Consider the following 13,612-nt stretch of genomic DNA (forward strand, 5'->3'; position numbering starts at 1 on the left):
ACACTGACCTGGGGCTCTCACTCAGGAGGGGATGCCTGGAGCAGAAATGTATGGTGCATACCTAAGCAAAATCAGCAGGTGGCACTCTAAAGACGTGCCGTTGCCATCCAGGCTTGGAGGGGGCCAAAATCTTGGTTGAGCACCTAGGGAATAGAAACTGAGGCACGAGGAGTCTTGAGCCCTAACTTTTTGGCTCTGTGCTTCCTCCAGAGGTGAGACCCCCAAGATCAAGAGCCCTGTAGAGGTTTTCCCCCTATATTCCTCTCCCCCATATCCCCTATGTTCCCCTGTGGGTACCTGTAGAGCACCATCTGTTCAATTTAATTTGGAACAACATGGGTCCAGATGAGCAAGCCAATCACCTACGTGGTTCTTTTGTGAAAATGCAAATTCTGGGACGTGGGTGGCTCAGTGGTTGAGTGCCTGCCTTGGGCTCAGGTTGTGATCCCAGGGTCCTGGGATCGAGTCCTGCATCGGGGTCCCCACAGGGAACCTGCTTTTCCCTCTGCCTGTGTCTCTGCCTCTCTCTGTGTACCTTTCATGAATGAATGAATAAATAAAATCTTGAGAGAAAAAAAAGAGAAAATGCTCGTTCTGATTCAGTAGCCCTAGGGTGGGGCTGAGATCTGCATTTCCAACTCCCTGGTGATGACTCATGCTCAGTAGCTCTGACATCTAGAACACACTGCCCATAAGGTCTCATTTCTGTGCACTACAGGAGGTGGAAGAGGGCTCTGCCCTTGGGGCTTGCAGCTTTCTGGAGTAAAATATCACTGAAATGTCTCCCATATGGGTTAAGGTGTGAGTCCACTTGCTGGGTGAGTTTGGGCAAGCTGTGTGACCTCTTAGGGTCTCAGTTTCCTGATCTGTAAAATGGGAAGAGGGGCGCCTGGCTAGCTCAGTTGGAAGAGTATGTGACTTTTGATCTCGGGGTTGTGAGTTCAAGCCCCACATTGGGTGTAGACATTCCTTAAAAAATAACAAATTAAAAAAAAATGGGGAGATTAACAGCCCATTCCTTAGAGAGTGGTTTGAAAGTTAAAGCAGGATGTCCTATGGTAAGACACTTAGTACTGTGCCTGGCACATAGTAAGCCTCAGCAAGGCTTGGGGTGCACTAAAAGAAGAAGCTAGGCACCCACCCTGGGGGAGTGGTAAATTGGAGGGAATAATCTTTTTTTTTTTTTTTTTTTTTAAAGATTTTAGGGATTTGTGAGTGGTGCTAAGAGGAGCCAAAGCTCACCCTGGCCCTGCCCTCATGCAAGGCTTTGCCTTGGCCTCTATAGCCTCACTCCACTGCTGTGGGGTCCCCAGCCCAGGCTCCTGAGTTTGCCTGCGTGCATTAAATAGGGTGGTGTTTCCACAGCATCTCAAAGGCTCACGGACATTTATGGACTGACTTCCAGTGCTCTGCTAGATGTTCTGGGGGAATCAGAGACAGATCCACACAGCCTCTACCCTCACTGGGTGTCCCTAGGGAGGTAACCCATCACTATGGAAAAGGAATGGTCAGCCAGTGCAGGGTCTCAGTAGCAGTTCTTAGAAACAGTGCTTCTTCGGGGCGCCCATGTGGCTCAGTCAGTTGAGCATATCAGATCATGACCTCATGGGATCCAGCCCCACATCAGGCTCCCTGCTTGGCGGGGAGTCTGCTTCTCCCTCTGCCCCTCCCATTGCTTGTGCTCTCTCTCTCAAATAAAATAAAATAAAATAAAACAAAATAATGTAAAGTAAAATAAAATAAAATAAAATAAAATAAAATAAAATAAAATAAAATAAGGGATGTCTGCATGGCTCAGTGGTTTAGTGTCTGCTTTCAGCCTAGGGCGTGATCCTGGGATCAAGTCCTACACCGGGCTCCCTGCGTGGAGCCTGCTTCTCCCTCTGCTTGTGTCTCTGCCTTTCTCTCTCTCTCCGAGTCTCTCATGAATAAATAAATAAAATACTTTAAAAAGTAAAATAAAAAAGAAGCAGTGCTCTTCCTACATAGGGAGACTAAATGATAGCTGCTGTTTGGGGTGAGTCTCCAGACCAGAACCAGACCAAGGTTGTCCAATCTGATATAGATTGAGGAGTGGGCCAGATTCGCAGAGGCAGAAGGGAGGAGGGACAGATAGGGACTCATGGGACCTGTGTGAAGCCTGTTACACACATTATGTCATTCAAGTGTAAACAGACCTGTGTGTACCGGTGCTAGAATTACCTCCATTTCACAGATGTGGAAAGTGAGACTCAGACCCCAAGAGCTCGTTCAGGCCTCCCAGCTATAAAAGTGATGACGGCCCTCTGCCTTCAGTTCATCCTCTTCTATGCCACATATGTGCTATGCCAGGTGCTGCGCAGCTCCTACCTTTAGCGAGTGACAGCTTTTCCCTCATTCTTCTCCAGATACAGGGACCAGAGCATACAGGCATGTTGCGACAGGGAGCCTTGAACGCCTGGCTGAGGGTGAGGATCTGATCTCTCTCTCCCCTTCCTCCGGACCATGGAAGGAAGTGTTGCTCGACTCCAGCTCAGTGAGGAGGCTGACAGGATTGCCTCACTTCCAGATGACAGGCCCCAGCCTTCGCGGGCTGAACCCACTTCCTGTCCTTGTGCCTCTTTTGTCATACGGTGATTTCTCATGCTTCCTGTTGACTTCTGCTTGGTTTTCAGCTGGTTCAGCGCTAGGAACCGTGTTCTGCTGGTGGTCTGATTGGTGAGGCACAGGACACAGGACCAGGTACGGTGGGGTGGTGAGGAGCAGGGGACCGGGGAGCTCTGACTGGAGGAGGTCTGGGCCAGGTGGGGGCCAGCATGAGACACCCCAACATGGGGGACGCCTGGTGGCCTGCGGACCTTCTCTCCAACCACGTAGTAGGAGGGACTGTCAAAGGCTGAGGTCAGCTTGTCAAGCTGGTTATGCCTCTGTGGGAGTGACACCAGCCACTTGTTTTGGTGGCGTCCCAACACTGTGTTGTCTGTCCACATCTCCCTAAGATCCCATTGCCTTGTTGTTTCTTTTTGCTTCCTGGGCTGCCTCGATGGTATTTTCTAGGCTTGCAGAGAATTTCCTGGGTTCAGACAGGTTTATCTGGTGCTGCCTGAGATATACATAGTCCATGTGATGCTTAACATCACACTGAGCTGACCAAGTTAGGAGATTGCCAGGAGTCCGGGCTCCTTGTTTCACTCATGGCCAAGTTACTTCCCTCTGAACGTGTTTTCTTGTCTACTAAATGGCAATGGCACAGTGTCTCTGTTTTGTGGGATTTTTGCGATGCTTAAGCAGGACAATGATTATGAAAGTGTTTCATAAACTGTAAGATGATATCCTTAAAGGAGTTGAGGTTACTTTTATTTCATTTTCTAAATGGAACTCAACTTTTTTTTTTTCTTGGCTCAATAGTCGATATAAACCCCCACAATACAGAAAAGTGAAAGGTTTTTTGTTTTGTTTTGTTTTTCATGATTTTTGGACTTAAAAATGTATTGTGGTAAAATATACATAACATAAAATGTACCATTTTTAGGTACACAGTTTAGCATCAAGGGCATTCACATTGTTGTGCACCCATCATCATCATCCGTCTCCAGAATTCTAATCATCTTGCAAAATTGAAACTCTGTCCCCACTAAACACCACCTCCTCACTCTCTTTTTCCCCAGCTTCTGGAAACCACCATTCTGCTTTCTGTTTTTGTGAGTTTGACGACTCTAGGAACCTCATATAAATAGAATCATACAGTATTTGTCCTTTTGTGACTGGCTTATTTCACTTAGCCTAATGCTCTCAAGGTTCACCCTTATCGTAGTATGTGTCACAACTGCCGTCCCTTCTCAGGCTGAGTATGATCCTATTGTATGTATAGACACCATTCAGTTAAGTCATTCGTATGTTCATAGACACTTAGGTTGCTTCCACCTCTGGCTATTGTGAATAATTCTGCTAGGACTATGAGTTCACAAATATCTGTTTGAGTCTCTGCTTTCCATTCTCTTGAGTATATGCCCACAATTGGAATTGCTGGGATCATATGGCAGTTTTATTTTTAATTTTTTGAGGAATCGTGTTACTTCATACATAGTGGCTGCGTTGCTTTATAATCCTACCAGTGGCGCACAAGGGTTCCAATTTCTCCACATTCTTTCTGACACTTGCCACCTTCTGTGTTTTTGATAGTAGCCATCCTATTGAATGTGCAGTGGTATCTTACTGCAATTTTGATTTGCATTTCCGTAGTAATCAGTGATGAGGAGCATCATTCCATGTGCTTGTTGGCCATTTGTATACTTCTTTGGAGAAATGTCTATTTGAGTCCTTCACACATTTTTCAATTGAGTTGTTTCTTGTTGCTGTTGAGCTGTAGGAGTTCTTTAAATATTCTGGAAGTTGACTAGACTTTTATTTTATTTATTTATTTTTGACTAGACTTTTTTTTTAAATTTTTATTTATTTATGATAGTCACAGAGAGAGAGAGAGAGAGAGGCAGAGACACAGGCAGAGGGAGAAGCAGGCTCCATGCACCGGGAGCCTGACGTGGGACTCCATTCCGGGTCTCCAGGTTCGCGCCCTGGGCCAAAGGCAGGCGCCAAACCACTGCGCCACCCAGGGATCCCCTTGACTAGACTTTTAAAACAAATGTTTCTTATGTCAAATTCTGTCCTTTAAACTTTTTTCATTTGAGATGCCTGGGTGGCTCGTGGTTGAGCATCTATCTTCAGCTCAGGGCATGATCTCAGGGTCTGGGGGTCGAGTTCCTCATCAGGCTCACCGTGGGGTGCCTGCTTCTCCCTCTGTGTATGTCTCTGCCTCTCTTTGTGTCTCTCTCGTGAATAAATAAATAAATCTTTAAAAAAGACTTTTTCATTTAATATCATTTGAGTATTGTCTAAGGTTAATTTATAAATATCTATCTTGCCTTTTTTAAAAAAATATTTTATTTACTTATTTATTAGAGAGAGAGAATGTGAGAGCTCATGAGCATGAATAGCAGGAGGGAGAGAGGGAAAGTATTGTTCTCTGAGCTATCTACTTTATTATTATTATTATTTTTTTTTTTAATTTTTTATTTATTTATGATAGTCACAGAGAGAGAGAGAGAGGCAGAGACACAGGCGGAGGGAGAAGCAGGCTCCATGCACCGGGAGCCTGATGTGGGATTCGATCCCGGGTCTCCAGGATCGCGCCCTGGGCCAAAGGCAGGCGCCAAACCGCTGCGCCACCCAGGGATCCCCTATTATTATTATTATTATTATTATTACCTTCATTTTGTCTACGTTTTCCCCCCTGGAGTTGATGGTTGCCTCAGTTTTTTATTTTCTTAGTTTTCACATACATATCACTGTTTCCTCTCCAACGGGGCTTTAAAATTTCTCTCAATAGGATCAGAGAGATCAGACAATCTCTCTGTTTTCATCTTGTTTTCAACTGCCACATATTTTAATTTCAACTCTCATCAAAATCAAAAGGTTTTTGTCTTGCTCCTTTTTGTAACGCCATGTTCTTGTTTTATGGATGTAGTGATACCTTTTTTTTCTCAGAAGATATTAAAGTTTTTCTTTTTCCAGTTTACTTCTGCTTCCTCCATTGTATCTACTACTCTTGAATTTCTTTTGTGTGATTTTGTTCTTTTTTCACATTGGAGGCCTTTTCTGTGTTTGGTGGTTCCTTGCTACACGTTCATTTTTATGATCAAGGAACTAGAAGCTGATTGGAGGCTCTGTGTGTACGGGGATTGGGCAGGTGGGAGGGGGTCTTGTTGGCTGTTGGGCTTCTCTGTGAGGTAATCCAGAGCAGACCATGTGGTTGGGAGACCTCTCTTGAGCCAGTTGGGTTCTGTTGAGAAAAACTCTCTGATCTCCTGCCTGGGGGTACAAGTCAGGCTGCAGGCATTCTGGGAGGCTGTCAGGGGAAGGAAGCTGGGATCTCATCATTCCATATGCAGCCTTTGAAGAATCTACCTTCCCTCCATCTGCCTTCTCTTTGTAGTATGGTGACTTAGCCTTGCCCTCCAATGTGGCCCAGTGTCCCCTGGTCTGGAGCTTCTCTGGTTTGGTTTCTCTAGAGTAAACGTCCTCCTCCTGCTAGAGTGAGTGACTTGTCATTGCCTAGGCTGTGAAGTCAGCCTCTAAAATGCTTTGTAAACATACCATAATTTCAACAGATCTTCTCCGCCCCACCACACCTTCTAATGCAGCTGCCACCTCCAATTCCCGAGCCTGTCTGTGGGTCAGAGGCATAACACTTTTTGCTTTTGGTTGGCATTCGGTTTCCAGCCTTCTCTGATCCACTCCATCAGCTACCACTCACCAGTCTAACTTTCCATTTTCTAAGATCCTGTTAACACCTTGTGTCCATCATTGTCTTCTCTTCTGTACTGTGTCTTGGTGGATTTATGCCTATTAGAATTCTTGTCCTTTTTTTTGTGATTTTTTTCTTTTTTAAAGATTTTATTTATTTATTCATGAGAGACACACAGAGAGAGGCAGAGACACAGGCAGAGGGAAGAGGCTCCCTGTGGGGATCCCAATGAGGGACTTGATCCCAGGACCCTAGGATCACTACCTGAGCCAAAGGCAGATGCTCAACCACTGAGCCACCCAGGCAGCCTTTTGTGGTGTTTCAAGAGGAAGTGAAGATACAAGTATTCAATCCACATGGTAACTGCAATGGTTATAACATTTGCACTCACCAGCATTATACAAAAGTATTGGCTTTCTCATACTTTTAACAACAATGAGCATTATTGTTTATTTTAAACTTTGCTAATCTGATAAGGAAAAAGTGATATCTCATTGTTATTTTAATTTACATGTTCAAAACTTACTAATGATATGGCTGAGTATCTTCCCACATATTTATTGACTATTTGTGTTTTTTTCTTCTAAACCACTTATTTATATCCATTGCTCATTTTTCTAGTGGGGTAGCAAAATTGTTAAATTGTTGATATATGGCCAGCTCTCTGTAAAGAGGCAAAGTCAATCTCTTCTTATATATTCAGTCTCAGAGAACAGGCTTCAGAAAACAGTGGATTTTAATGACTATGTATACAATTTTAAATGATATTTTTCCTCTCCCTTTGATTAAGAAAATAACCTGTAGGGGTGCCTGGGTGGCTTGGTTGATTAGGCATCCAACTCTTGATCTCAGCTCAGGTCTTGATCTCAGGGTTTTGAATTCAAGGCCAGCATTGGGCTCTACACTGAATGTGGAGCCTACTTTAAAAAAAGGAAGGAAGGAAGGAAGGAAGGAAGGAAAGAAAGAAAGAAAGAAAGAAAGAAAGAAAGAAAGAAAGAAAGAAAGAAAAAAGGAAAGAAAGACAGGCAAGAAAGAAAGAAAGAAAGAAATCTACCTGTGTTCACTATGGCAAATTTGGAAAATATAGATGAACAAAAGAGAAAACACGAATCACCTTTTCTATAGTTATGTGCTTATAAAAGAGCCATTTTAATGTGTATTCATGTTTTCAACTTACTAAGCACAATTTGTCCTTGTATTGTTATACATTGTTGTATGACATCATTATTAGTGGTAACATGGTATTCCATTGTATAGGTATATGATCGTTTATTTAGTCAATACCCTATTGATGGACATTTAAGTTCTTTTGGGTTAAAATCTTCACTAACAAGTTCTCCTTTTGATCATGACCTCATCTAAGCTTGTTCTACTATATTATCTGCTTAGCAATCTCTTTTTGGGAGGGGGGAAGGATAAAAGGCAAACTTTAATCCTTTTCTAGTTAAATGATTACTAATTCCAAATCAGTGAATACGGACTCACAGAGATTTTCAAGCACTTTGTCTTTTTTTTTTTTTTTTTCCTGTGAGTTGGAGGAAGAGATGGAGAAAGGTCACTGGGGGTTCTCCTTAGATTCCTCCACAGCTTTCACCCCGGGTGAACAGGATGGAGGCCAAAAGACTAGGGAAGAGGGATGTTTGTAATGATGAGACAACAGTAACATATCAGGCAGGTGTCTGAAGAAATAATCCAAGAAATACTATCTTAAGAGAGAAAATCAGAAAGAATGAATTGATCTGAGCGTGGAAGAAACCTGAATCTTGTCCCTGAGCCTGTCACCAACTGTGTTTCCTCAGGCAGATTGCTCAGCCTCTCTGGGTTCCCTACCCTCCTTCCTCATCTCTGGTGGATTTTTAAGTTCTCCTGTATCTTCCAAGGCACTATGAATACAGACTTTTCACACTTGCCGTGTGATCTGGATACGCTACTTACCTTCTCTGAGACTTGGTTTTCTCATCTGTAATGTGGGAACACTAATAGCTACTTCATAGAGTTGCTGTGTATGAATGTTTGGCAAGCACTTATCACAGGGCCTTCCCATACCAAGTATCCAATAAATGAAAGCTATTTTTACTGCACGCCGATCGTTATGTAAGAGGAGGGTAATTATTCCATCCCACACTGTGTGGATGGAAAAGAACTTTGTCATCTCAAAAGTGGTTTTCGAAGTGCAGTCTGCAGCTGGGACAGATGCCAACGAGTCCAGTATAAAGTCACCACTGGCCACTGACCTTCTTTTTCAGATCATTCTTCCCCAGGGCTTGGACGTTGTCCAGATGCAGGCCAAGTAGACATGCAACTGTTGAACATAGATAAGTGGAATGTACGAATGCTAGTGGACAGGGGAAGTAATAGGAAACTCCACTTTCTAAATATAAAATATCCATGAGTGTAACAGGAGGGCACCTGAGCACAAGGTGATATGAATCACCAACGTAGGGATGCTATTTAGAAAAAACTGACACACTTTCAAGTTGTGATGAGTGAGCACGGAGCAGGGGGAAGAAGTTGTGGGTGTGGCTGAAATTTTGCTCTTTGCGGCTATACATTCTTGGACAAATTACCCTTTTCTGTAAAACCAGCAGGCTGGATTCTATCTTTGTTCCCCAAAGAGTGTCCTTTATATGACTGGTAGCAGGCAAAGTGATGTTACATGGCACAGACATGGACGCTTGACATTTTATTTTATTTTATTTTATTTTATTTTATTTTATTTTATTTTATTATTTTACTTTTTAAAAAGATTTTTATTTAGTTATTCATGAAAGACACAGAGAGGCAGAGACACAGGCAGAGGGAGAAGCAGGCTCTCTGTGGGGAGCCCGATGCGGGACTCAATCCCACGACTCTGGGATTACAACCTGAGCCAGAGGCAGATGCTCAACCACTGAGCCATCCAGGTGTCCTGACGCTTGACATTTTAATTGTTATGTATTTATTTTTCAGAATACTAGGGAAAATAGGACTGGGATCAATTCCACGATTTCATAGATATGATTATTTAGGATGAGGCTAATGAAGGATTTAGGTCTATTTTTTTTTAAAGTGAGTCAATTTAGGGATGCCTGGGTGGCTCAGTTGGTTAAGCATCCAGTTCTTGATCTCACCTCAGGTCTCGATCTTGGTGTTATGAGATCAAGACCCATGTTGGGCTCCATGCTGGGCATAGAGCCTACTTAAAAACTAAAAAGGACTCAATTCAAAGAAAATTCAAAGATGATATGCAGAAATGGCAAATATTGTGAAGAGTGTAAAATGAGAACATCAGATGTGGTAGCCAGAATAACAGCCCCCCAAAGATATCCACACCTGAACCCCCAGAACCTATGTGTTGCCTTATATGGCAAGAAGGGCTTTGCCGAGGTGGTGAAAGCTTTTGAAATGGGGAGATTATTCTGAGATATCAACATGGGCCCCACGTAATCAAAAGGTACTCATGAGAAGAAGGTGGGGGGGGGCGGTGATGGTCAGAGTCAGATAAGGCAACGTGACCCCAGAAGCACTGCTGGAGAGAGGTGGCCACCAGCAGGAACCAGCCCTGCCAACACCTTGATTTTATCCCTGTAAGTCTCATTTTGGATGCCTGACTTCCCACAACTGTAGGAGGATACAGTAGTGTTGTTTAAGCCACTAAGCATGTGGTAATTTGTTAGAGCGGCCGCAGAAGTCGAATACACCCGACTTGGGATGCCCTTGGAAGTGGTTCATTCTGCAAGGTCAGAGACTCTCTAGAGCATAGCAAAGGAACTTGGCAGGAGAGTTAGACTCCTCAGTTGCCTGCCCGCACTGAAGGAGGAGGGGCCTGACCCTGCCATGACTGTAGGGTAAATTGGCCCGGGAGAGGCAGGGATTTCACCTCCCCCATGAGGGTGCTGGGCACCTAGAGGGCAGGACTCGTCCTGACTCATGGGAGCTGCCAACAACCTGCTCGTTTTATAGAGAAAGAACCCGAGACTCTCAAGATGTGGGCAAAATCACCTGTGATGGGGCCCAATTTGACCGAGTAGAAGAAATTCCTGGATGTCTAAGGTGGTGGGAGGGAAGGGCTCCAGGCAGAGACTGCAGGTTCTCACACCAGGGTGAGGAGACCTGAGAAGGGGCGGGGCTCTGGCTGGGGGTAGAGGGTGGGTCCTTCCACCCTTTGATGCCTTCTCTGTGTGTCTGGGCTTCTTGTTCTCACAGCCCTGCCTCTAATATCTTTTTATCAGGGTTTTAATAACTGTCCTGTCAACACATGACTTTTGAAAATCGTTGAAACAGAAACATGCTTGGGGAAAAGGCTTTCCTGTCCTCCTCTCCCCCCACTCTGCTCTAACCCACACCTGGGTCCTGCAGCCAGCATTTAAATCAACATCTTCTCTGCCTGGCCCACTCTCCTCCAAAGGACATGAATTTCATGGCAGGCACATTTCTACCATGATTTTTTTTTTTTAAAGATTATTTATTTATTTATGAGAGACACACAGAGAGGCAGAGACACAGGCAGAGGGAGAAGCAGACTCCCTGCGGGGAGCCCGACACGGGGCTCAATCCCAGGACCCTGGGATCACAACCTGAGCTAAAGGCAAATGCTCAACCACTGAGCCACCCAGGTGTCCCTCTACCATAATTAACACAAAACCTGGGATGTTTCGTTTCTGCACTTCAGTATTTGTGAGTCAAAATCAGCCTCCATGGAGCATACACTCCTGAAAAAAGCCCAATCTAATTTCGAGCAGAAAATGTTTCTCGTGTTCAGATCACAAACTCCCCTTCTTCAGTCTGCAAAGTGGATATCGGAACCTGCTCTGCATTATACTGGGTAGGGATGGATGAAGGCTAGTGGCAATTTCCTCCAAGATCCCAGAGACTCAGGTTAGTTTATAATTTTTTTTAAATAACACTTTTTTAAAAAAAGTTTTTATTTATTTATTCATGAGAGACACAGAGAGAAAGACAGAGACACAGGCAGAGGGAGAAGCAGGTTCCATGCAGGGAGCCCAATGTGGGACTCCATTCTGGGACTCCAGGATCATACCCTGGGCCAAAGGCAGGCGCTATACCGCTGAGCCATTCAGGGATCCCAAGTTAGTTTATAATTATACACGGTCAGGGTATTGTTCCCCTTATTGAGACTCCTCCCCCTCACCCCCCACCTCTCACAGAAAAGCAATCCTCACGTTCCAGGTTAGTTCCAGGTAGTTCCAGGTAGCTCCAAGGTAGTTCCACCATTCAAAATCCCAAATATCATTATGTTGTCAGTTAACAGGTGTTTAGGTGATACAAAGTTGAAAAAGATTGTAGGGTGGAAACTGATCATGTACATGCTTATGGGAGGGAATCACATCAGATTGGGCCAATCAGGGAGTCTTAGCAGAAGAAGGTATTTCCTAAGATCAGTGCCACACCACTAGGAGCCCCCCTATTTTTTAAAAAAGATTTTATTTATTCATGAAAGACACACACAGGGAGAGAGAAGAGACACAGGCAGAGGGAGGGAGAAGCAGGCTTCCTGCGGGGAGCCTGATGTGGGACTCCATCTTGGGTCTCCAGGATCAGGCCCCCGGGCTGAAGGTGGCGCTAAACCACTGAGCCACCCAGGCTGCCCAGGAGCCCCCCAATTAAAACTTACTGATCCCAGTGTATCCACATCACTCTTGTATATGCTGGAAAGACTTGGCTGCAAGGATGGAGTTTAAAAAGGTCCTAAAGCCACAGACTGGAGAAAATCACTTGCAAAGAATTTTGAGGAAATTATCTTAAGTGTGGCTGCTTTCTTATGTTTTTTGAATTAAAAAATATACATTTAATCATTTTTGGTTCAAAGGTACAGAAAAGAAACAAAAAAGGAAGGAAGAACAGATGACAGAGAGAGAAAGAGAAAAAATATATAACCTGTGATCTCATCTCCCAGAGCTGGCCACTGTTAACATCATCTACCTTTCCAAACTTTTCTATGTTTAATGTATACATGTTTTTCTTCTTCTTCTTCTTCTTCTTCTTCTTCTTCTTCTTCTTCTTCTTCTTCTTCTTCTTCTTCTTCTTCTACAATAGTGGGATTGTATTAACAATATGTGTAATTTGTTCATTTAAGCACGTATCCGTGAATATCTTTTGTTTTTATTTTATTATTATTATTTTTTTATCTTTTGTTTTTAAATATTCGTCAGTAACATTGTTACCAGTTGTGTACTGTGGTATGGTGGGGCAATCACATCATTCCACTCAACTCACCTCTTTGCCTAGTTTGCTTCCAAATTTTTGCTAAACAATGCCTTGATGAAAATCCTAATGGAAAAATCTTTGCACACATCCTTGCTATTTCTCTTTGGATAAATTCCGAGGGGAGGCTGGATCACAGGGGTTGCGCATTTTAAAGTTTTTAATTCCTGCTGCTAAGCTGTGTACCAGAAAAGCTCTCACCTAGGGACACCCCCTGGGCGCTGCACACGGCAGTACTAATTTTTATGTGCTCTCATCTGCATATTGGAGTCTACTGTTTTAAAATCTCATACATTTGTTGGATGAAATATGGAATCTCTTCCTTACTGCTGCCATTCTTCTTCTTCTTCTTCTTCTTCTTCTTCTTCTTCTTCTTCTTCTTCTTCTTCTTCTCCTTCTCCTTCTTCTTTAAAAGAAACTCTCTCGAGCTTCTCCAGATTTTTTTCTTTTCTTTTTTTGATATGAGAGAGAGAGAGAGAGAGAGAGAGAGAGAGAGCACAGGGGGGAGGAGCAGAGGGAGAGGTCAAGAAGCAGACTCCCCACTGAGCAAGAGCCTGATGTGGGACTCCATCCCAGGACCCTAAGTTCATGACCTGGGCTGAAGGCAGATGTTTAACCAACTAAGCCACGCCGGCACCCACCTTCTTTGCTGTTCTATTTGGAATGCTTTTGATTAGCAGCAAGGTGAATATGATATGCGCGTTAGTCACCTGTATTTTTAAATTTTGTGAGCTGCTTCTTCTTGCTTATTTTGTTTTATGGGAGAGTTCTTTACTGGAGTTCTAAATAATAAAAAGTGATTTGATTAAAGGAAGAAAAAAGAAGGGGCACCTGGGTGGCTCAATTGGTTGAGTATCTGACTCTTGATTTGGACTCAGGCCATGATCTCAGGGTTGTAAGATGGAGCCCTGCGTCAGGCTCTGCGTGCAGCAAGGAACCTGCTTGAGATTCTCTCTTTCCCTCTTTCTCTGCCCCTCCCCTTGCTTGAGCGCTCTCTCTCTCAAATAAATAAATAAATAAATAAACAAATAAATAAATAAATAAATAAAATCTTAAAAAAAACAATAAAAAAAAGAGGAAGGAGCAGCTGAGAGCAAAGAAAATATCCCAGAACTTAAAAAACAT

General features: G+C 43.6%; 1 protein-coding gene across 2 annotated transcripts in view; it reads left to right on the forward strand.

Moving 5' to 3' along the window:
- Positions 1–2,631: 2,631 nt before the first annotated feature.
- The window catches only part of NDEL1 (nudE neurodevelopment protein 1 like 1), a 46,759-nt gene continuing 35,778 nt past the window's right edge, over positions 2,632–13,612 (forward strand). For both annotated transcript variants that reach the window (XM_072730330.1, XM_072730329.1), the window contains exon 1: positions 2,632–2,721. The gene's annotated coding sequence lies outside the window, so the exon portion shown is untranslated. The remainder of the gene's footprint in view (positions 2,722–13,612) is intronic.

This window comes from Vulpes vulpes, chromosome 12 (genome assembly GCF_048418805.1).
Source record: "Vulpes vulpes isolate BD-2025 chromosome 12, VulVul3, whole genome shotgun sequence".
Taxonomy (NCBI): Eukaryota; Metazoa; Chordata; class Mammalia; order Carnivora; family Canidae; genus Vulpes; species Vulpes vulpes.